This window comes from Pipra filicauda, unplaced genomic scaffold, assembly GCF_003945595.2.
Source record: "Pipra filicauda isolate LSUMZ 115617 unplaced genomic scaffold, ASM394559v2 scaffold108_size2327098_pilon, whole genome shotgun sequence".
NCBI classification, from domain to species: Eukaryota; Metazoa; Chordata; class Aves; order Passeriformes; family Pipridae; genus Pipra; species Pipra filicauda.
In genome coordinates, this window is record NW_024103529.1 from 236,335 (window position 1) to 244,737 (window position 8,403).

Genomic DNA, 8,403 nt, shown 5'->3' on the forward strand with positions numbered 1-8,403 from the left:
CTAGAGTAAAACACAAAAATGCTAAACATTCTTGGGACACTCACCAGTTCCCAGTGTTAACCAGCCCTCTCACAAACACCAACATTCTTCTTTGGAGACCCAGATACAAGAACTTCCCCCCTGTGGCCCCCTGAAGCTTATATTTTCACAACAGCAAGAAGTCATGAGAAAAATTTTTGCCCAGCAGCTGTGACCTTGGCGTTCTCAGCCTCCAGGGCTGCAGGGGAAGCTTTACCAAGGCCTTATAGACAAAGTAAGTTGCCACTCCCTGCAGATCCAATTCCAAATGTGGCTACTGAACTGTGAAAAGACCCATTTTGAAATTTCCAGATGCGGTTTATCCAGAAATGTGTGGGAAACACTTGGCTAGCATGGATGTAGCACTACTTCTTCCCATAGAAGGGCTCAACCTGCCCCTTCAAAAACATGTCTACAGCCATCAGCAGCCTATACTCTGCTGTTTGGGACCTTGGCAGGTCCTGTCCAGCATCCTGCATCCTTCCAGAGGCCTGTCCTGCTCTCCTCTGAGCTGAAAACACCACCTGAAATCAGTTCCTGAAAGCAAGAGACTATAGATAACTTTGACAGGCATAAACAACAGTCTGTCACTCAGGGATTATTAGGTTTATTGCTATAAGTCCTCTAATACAAGTTCACTGTGAAATACAAGATTTAAATGAATTTAAAGCTAGGAAATGGGAAAACCATGCAGCCTTTTAATTTTTCTGCAGTTTCCTCAGGATCCACTTGTAAGCACTATCTGCTTTACATTCTGATGTTCACCTACACTGGTATGCAGTAGCTTTTATGGAGGGGAGGGTGAGCAGGATTATTAAGGATAAATTTCAGGAAATAAAATTGTGCCAGACAATTGCAGAAAAGTTGAAGTTCAGGCAGTTTTATTCCCAGATATTTGTATATAGAGTGAACACCAGACTGCTAGGCCTTTCATACAGTGTTATCACCACCAATTCATGAGGCATTTTAAGCACTTATGGTTATCCTCTCTTAAAGCCCAACTTCAACACACAGTCCTAATGTTGACTGGAAGTGGGTTTGGGAGCCTGGTCTAACTCAGAGGTCCTCACAGCACTGTCCAGTGGGCAGAAGCCCTCTCCTTCCATCTTGCTTCATCAGAGAAAAACAGTGTACACACCCAGCTCAAAAGCTGCAGTCACAGCTGGGTAGGGGAGGATGTCCCTGTGCCCAGTACATGCCCCTGGTACCCTGAAACAGGCAGCTCAGTACTTCCAGCTCAGCTCAAGGTTTGTGCTGCCCACCATCCTCAGCCTTGCCTGCAACATCTGCCCCCCCATCCAGGACTTCACACCTAAAAGGAAGTGCCTTACACAGGCAAGGTGAGTATTCCTTCCTCTCTGTCTTCCTTTTACTCTTCAGGGAGCTGATGGCGAAGTCAGACTGACACAACAGAATTGAAGAGTCAAGATATTACTTGAACCAACCACCTGATTATTATGGGGAAAAGAATTTAAAGCAGCATAATTTGTACCTTCTTTTACCACAAAAGTAGCCTTCACTCTCCAAGACACTTCGGGGTGCACCTGCTGTGAGGTTAAGGAGAGTCTATGTGCCAGATACACATTTTCCTGAAACTTTCTGAGGCAGGCAAAATTTGACAAACATCAAAAATCAGAATATAGCCTGTCTTTCTTTTATTCTTGGTTATTATTAATATTCTTCAGTCATAGGGATATCAAAGACTTTGGCAGCAATGAATGCAATTTAGCTGCTCCCTAGAGATGGCTTTAGAGAATGCATAATCAATTTTATAAATGAGCAGCTGGCCTGCACAGCAAGGTGCACTCTGCATTTCACCAAAATGAATAATGAATTGCATATACTCTGCATTAAGATTAAGATTGGCTTTTTTCTTAGAAACTGATGTGACTGTCTGATTTCTTTCCCATGTTGAAAGACAAACTGATCCTGGTTGTTGCTCAGTGTACCCAACTTTTACGTGCAGTACCCATGGCCAAGGACCTTCAGAGACTGCACGCCTGGAAGGAGACTCCCAGGTACGGACCATGGTCAGACACTCAAGTCAGAGGCAGATTGTGAATGTCAGTCTGCCCCAGACACTGTGGATCCTTCAGTGGAGACAGCCATGAGTAAATATGAGGCTCCAGCCTTGGAGATTGTCTTCTGCTGGCCCAACAAATTGATAATCTTAGCAAAATGGTAAGTATTTATTTTTATATTGAACAAAAACATTTCATTGCAGAAGCAGAAAAACAATTTCCAATACCACATCTATTTCTCTCAAACTTCATAATCTCAATGATCCAGGACAAAAGTTTGTTCAGGCCCAAGGGCATTTTGTTGACTTTCCACTGGCCTTTAAGTCTATAATGTGATTTCTCAGGTCTCTGTGTGGAAATGATTTGTGACTCTCATATTCCCATTGAGAATAACCCATCCATTATATAGCCTCCAGCAAAAGCTGCACCGTGACAGGTCTTTTGAGGTCAGATAGGCAACTGCAGTGCTTCAAATGGGCAGGCATGTCATGCCTGCACTGCTTGCTGTTCTTCACGAAGCAGAGAAAGCAAGCAGAAAGTAATGGATTAGAATGTGGAAACTGTGAGACTCAGCACCCACCATCTTTACAGGGGCACATTCACACTTAGATATACATTTTCATGTGACAACACAGTCTTTGAATAAATCTGATTTCAGCTGCTCCATCCCCCAGGAAACATTATCCTTTTGCCAACAAATGCCAGGAAGCCTTTCCTGAGATTCCTTGGTGTGCCTGATGAGATTGCACTGGCATTTACATTTTGATGTCTTGTTACCAGACATGCTTGTAAGACAGCAAGAAGGGAACAAGACTTTCATTATTGCTAAGAGCTGGCTCAAAGATGTCTGTGGGTTGTCTTTTTTTCTGATAGTGGGGGGGGGGGGGGGGGGGTTACAAGAAAGTTGAGCAAGAGTGATGGAGTCTGTGTAGACTATATTCAGCAATAACATAAGCTAGGAGAGGAAGTACACCTGTGAGAGCTTATAGAAATAGTGCTAGGCTTCATGCTCCATGTGGGAATTCATTGCACAATACCAGAGAAAATGCCTTGTGACATTGCTGTAGGCCTACTGTGTCCCTGCACTTTCTAGTGAGTTCAGCAAAATACCAATAATATCTATGCACAGGTTTTAACACACAACCACTTTTTTGGGCACTTCAAGCTTCTGATGCTAGAGAGATGCAAAATTAAATGCAGCACCCAACGGTCCTATTATATCAATATTCATATGGTGACTTCCCTCCTTTCACCACAGGGGGTACAATAAACTCAGTGAAGCACCAAATCTGAAGCACCACATCTGTATATAAACCAAAGAAGACCATGCAGAGATCTTGGCAGCTAAGCTCTGTTTACAACACTAAGACCATAGATGTAAACACTGCATGGAATAACACACCACTGTGTGGTCTCCCCAGCACTTGAGCAACCATTCAGTATTGTAGTTAAGGTTCCCAGCTGTTGCCAAAAGCTGGCAAGACTCCGCTGGGAAACAGAGCTTCATGATACTGACATACTTATGTCTTGGTGTGACAGAGAGATGTTCACAATGTTCATCATACCCGTGTGATGCCTAGTGCAGAATGCCAAACAGACCATCGACTTGTGTGTTGTAAACTTAACTTCTACCTTTAGTTCAACCTAAAAGGGGCGGTATTGCAAGGAGGAGACTCCAAGTTAACAATCTTCAAACAGCTACAATGAGAGACAGTTTCCAGGCAAATCTTCAAACTAGGCTCAAAGATCATTCCTTAGATCCCTCTCCCGAAACAGTTTGGCAACATATTAAAAATAGCGTCCTGCAGTCCTCTGAAGAATCCTTAGGGTTCTCCTTCAAGAAGAACAAGGACTGGTTTGATGAAAACAATCAAAAGATCCAGGAATTTTTGAGGAAAAGAGAACTGCTCACCAAGCACATCTTGCTCAGCCATCTTGTCATGTAAGAAAAGCAGCCTTTTGTCTTGCATGCAGCAAGTTCCAACAGAAACTCCGTGACATCCAGAACAAGTGGTGGATCAATCTAGCTGAAAAGATCCAATTATGCGCAGATACGGGTGATCACAGGGGATTCTATGAGGTCTTGAAAACAGTGTATGGAGCTACACACCAGGTCCAAAGCCCTCTACTCAGTGTAGATGGTCAAATGTTTCTCACAGATAAAACCTCCATTCTGAATCAATGGTCTGAACACTTCCAGACTCTTTTCAGTACCAACTGTGTACTCCAAGACTCAGCAATTCAGTCCATCACACAATAACTGGTGAAGGATGAATGGGATATTGCCCCTACTATGGGAGAAACACTCAAGGCCATACAGCAGGTGAAAACTGGCAAGGCAGCTGGGGTTGATGGAATTCCACCTGATGTCTGGAAACATGGGGGCCTTGCACTCCATGCTAAATTTCACGAGTTTGTGGTGTGCTGTTGGGAACTCGGCAAACTACCATCAGACCTCCGAGATGCAGTCATCATCACTTTGTATAAGAAGAAAGGAGATAAATCAGACTGTTCAAATTACCGTGGTATTACTCTGCTCTCCATTGCTGGCAAAATCCTGGCAAGAATACTTCTGAACAGATTAATACCCGCTATAGCAGAAGAACTTCTTCCTGAAAGCCAATGTGGTTTCAGAGCCAACAGGAGTACCACAGACATGGTATTTGTTCTCAGACAACTGCAAGACAAGTGTAGGGAACAGAACAAAGGACTCTATGTAACCTTTGCTGACCTCACCAAGGCTTTCGATACTGTGAGCAAGAAAGGTCTATGGCAGATTTTGGAACGTTTAGGATGTCTCCCCAAGTTCCTTAAAATGATCATCTCACTCCACGAGGATCAGCATGGCCAAGTCAGATATGGCAATGCACTTTCTGAGCCCTTTCTAATAATCAGAGGTATGAAACAAGGCTGTATTCTTGCACCAACTCTATTCACAGTCTTTTTCAGCATGATGCTCCAAAGGGCCACGGCAGACCTTGATGAAGAAAACAGTATCTACATTCGATACCGTACTGATGGAAGCCTTTTCAACCTAAGGCGACTGAAGGCCCACACCAAGACCTTAAACCATCTTGTCTGGGAGCTGCTTTGTGCTGCTGCTGATGCTCTCATCACCCTCACAGTAGTTCTGCAGTGTTTAACACCCTGCTTTGCAGAGGCTGCTGAGCTTTTTGGGCTGGAAGTCAGCTTGAGAAGACAGAAGTTTTCTATCAGCTTGCACCTCAGGAGGTCTTCCATCATCCCCATATCACCACTGGCAAATCATCTCCTTGGATGGTAAGACTGACGGAGAGATAGACAACAGGTTAGCAAAGGCATATAGAGCTTTTGGAAAACTCCATAAAAGAGTTTGGTGAAATAAACTTTTGAAGAAAAGTACAAAGATCAGTGTTTACAGAACCATAGTGCTGTCTACTCTCTTATATGGTTCCGAATCATGGGTTATCTACCGCCACCACCTGCGTCTCCTAGAACGCTTCCATCAACTCTACCTCCGTACAATCCTAAACATCCACTGGTCAGATTATGTGACTAATACGTCTGTTCTTGAACAGGCAGTGGTTACGAGCATTGAGGTCATGTTGCTGAGAACACAGCTGCGATGGGCAGGGCACGTCTCCAGGATGAAGGACCACCGCCTCCCTAAGATCTTGCTCTATGGTGAACTTGCCACTGGCTGCCGCAAGAGAGGAGCCCTGAAGAGGAGATACAAGGACTCCCTGAAACAACATCTCAGCCTTGGCCACATTGATCATCATAACTGGTCTACTCTGGCTTCCAATTGGGAGGTCTGGAGACACACCATCTATAATGCTGCTGCTTCTCTTGAGAATGCATGCAGGATCAATCTCGAGGAGAAAAGACAACATAGAAAGAACTGTGTCCTGTTGACACCACCTAAGGAGTCTTTCTGCTGTACCTTTTGCAACCTGACTTATCTATCTCACACTGGCCTTTTTAGCCATCAGTGCACTTGTAACAAGTGTGGGTAGAGTCCTTCCCAAATCTCTGTTCGCAAAGCCTAGCCATGATTATGACTTACAGCTGCAATCCCAAGCAAGTAATGATTGCCCAAACTTGCAGTTCTCCCAGCACTGCCCTCTGTTTGGCTGCCATCCCAGGTGATAAGACCAAAGAGGGATAAAAAGGCCTGGTTTTTATCTCTGAGAACCCCCTCTCTTCCTTTGCTGCTCTAGGTACGAAGACAGGGACCATGGAATTCAAACATGGGGTTTGGCAGTTGCTCCTCTCAGAGCACCAGTTCTCCACATCCAAGGCAATGCTTGGATCTCATTTGCCTTGTTGTACCGAGAGCAATACAGAGGTGCTCATCGCACTGGGTATCCCCTTCACTTCTGCATTCTGCTTTTTGATTACTCAGCTCTGCTTATCTTCTGTTCTCAGATCACCTACCGATTTTTTAACATCAAGAATTCACAAAAATGTCACTAAGTACTTTCTTTCTACACTTCTAAACAAGCTCATTCCATGTTTTAAAATATATTTATATTTATATATATATACACACATATATAATGGAATATATATATTCCATTAGTCTTAAAATATATTTTTAAAGGGAACTGAAGACAAGAAAGAATCTGTTGCTAAAGCTTAAAAATTTTTCTTCCTGTGGGAAGCTTGCTTTCCCTCAGAAGTACTACCACAGCCTCATTAGCAATAAGCCTGTTCTTTCTGTGTGTTCTTCTGAGCCTCTGGAGAAATGCTCCATAATCTAGGGTTGAGGAGGTCATTATGGTACTTATGTGGCACTGATGTTCTAGATGCAGCAAGCAGACAGTTATCAGCATTCTCTCCTTTGACAGCAAGGTAGTTTTCCCAAGGGAAACCAATTTGTATGCTGGAAAACACATTTCCAAGTTTTCTTCTTTGTTTCTGAGAATAGACATTACACTGCAGCATACCAAGTGGAAAAATGACAGGAGACTGACATGCTGTGCCACTTGGATCAGGTCATGTCACAGCCACTTGGCTGTGGCAGCACTGCCAGAGGGAATGACTCTCCCACAAAGCCAGGGCCTCACTGAGCTGGAGAGAGGAGATCAAGTCCTGAGAAGAAAGGACAGAATTATTAAACACCCAGGAACAAGTGCCTGGCTAGTCCTTCTGAATAATACTCTTTCTTGCATGGTTTTTACTCCTCTCACTAACAAGAAGTCTGGATAGCTGGCACTAGTCCTTAATACTTATTTAAGGGAGCAAACTAGTGCAAGCTAGTAAGAAACAGTACCAGAAAAGTAACACCAGTTTTACCTTCCCAGTAAAATCTTAAAAAGCTACTCTTTTTATCATTCTCCCTGACAGCAGTTGGTGTCATGAACAAAAGAGCACGTAGCCACCCATATTCTTCTCCAACTGTGTAAATGCAATTACTCACATACCAAAAAAAAGCTAAGATGTTAAATTTTCAGACATTTGAGATCTCTAGGGCTTTTGTTTGTGTTGAACAAGAGCTCATTACATGCCTATGGCTGTTTATTTGCCCATCTATGCAAATTCTGCGGATCAAAAAGAGTCACCAGCTTTCAAACTTTTGGATAGTTTTAAAATACAGTTTTATTTTTATAAGTAAATGAAACTATCTATAGACAGGCAGCTCAGGCAAAAATATAGCTTTAAAGAAAAAGGAGCGGCAAAATGAAAGTGAAACCCTGTATTGAGTTGTAGTCTTCACTAGCAGGTTTTCTTTTACTTTTCCTAATAAAAATGTAAATATTTCTCAATAAGAAATAGGACCAACTCTCAAGTAAGTCAGCATATATTACTTATGCATTAGCTAAGATTATTCAACAATTCAGTGCAATCCTCACAGTCAGGCTTCAACTGGAGGGTGAATAGAAGGCAATGTAAGTTTTTGCTGGATGAAAAACACATCAGCAGAGCTCTTGTTAGAACCACAATCACAGGAGACGCACTTGACAAACTGCATCCTAACTGTGTTGCCCAGGGGATTTACAATTGTTTTCTGTGCAAACATTATTCAATCAGGCATTTTTCTTCTGTGGGCATCCTGTAGGCAAGCACAGCCACGGGGATAGGAGGCCAGGGGTGTTACAGCTGTTACCTTTCCTTCCCTTCCCATAACTATTACTTTGCCCCTTGTCACTGCATGTACATTGAATTTTCTTGCTATTGATTACACGGTAGGCAATATATCAAAGGCATTTCATTGTGATGTGTGAGCCCTGTGACTACTACAGCAGAAAACGAAGGGAATTAAATTTCATGAGGGTAGATGGGGGTTGGGTTATCAGCACCAGAGCACTGTCCCCTGAAGATCATCCCCCCTCAAAGTCTGCAACGAACAAGCCTGGAAGCACCCATGCAACATTGCAGTGAT